The sequence below is a fragment of the Chrysochloris asiatica genome, unplaced genomic scaffold (assembly GCF_000296735.1).
Source record: "Chrysochloris asiatica unplaced genomic scaffold, ChrAsi1.0 scaffold00003, whole genome shotgun sequence".
NCBI classification, from domain to species: Eukaryota; Metazoa; Chordata; class Mammalia; order Afrosoricida; family Chrysochloridae; genus Chrysochloris; species Chrysochloris asiatica.
Window position 1 is genome coordinate 804,389 of NW_006408521.1, and position 668 is coordinate 805,056.

The window sequence follows — 668 nt, forward strand, 5'->3', positions numbered from 1 at the left end:
TAGCACTAACCAAATGGAGACATGGTATGGCGTTCTAAGATAAGCACTGGACTATGAACCACAAGGTCAGTGGTTCAAACTCACCAGCCACTCCTTGGAAACAATGTAAAGTCTCACTATGAATTGGAATGAATTCGATGGCACTTCATAACAACACAACAAAATATGGTTTTTGCTATAATTGATTTAAAATCTGCCTCAACCAAACAAAAAAACCAAACCCACTGCCGTTGAGTTGATTCCAACTCAAAGTGACTCTTTGTTGTTGTTGTTGTTAAGTGCTGTAGAGTTGGTGGTGACTCATAGTGACCCTGCATAGTGTTTCTGAGGCTGTAAATCTTTACGGGAGCAGAAAACTTCATCTGTCTCCCTCAGAACAGCTGGTAGTTTTGAACTGCTGACCTTGCGGTTCGCAGCCCAATTCATAACCACTACGCTACCAGAGCCCCTTCAGTCTGAGAGGTGGTTAAAAAAAAATAAAAAGGATAGGATGCAAAACAGTGTACAAAATAAAATTTCAAAAATAAATATTAACGTACACCAATGTTCACAGCAGCGCTATTTACAATAGCAAAAAGATGGAGACAGCCTAAGTGCTCTCAATTGAAGAATGGATAAACAAACTGTGGTACATACACACAATGGAATACTATGCCACCTTGAAGAAC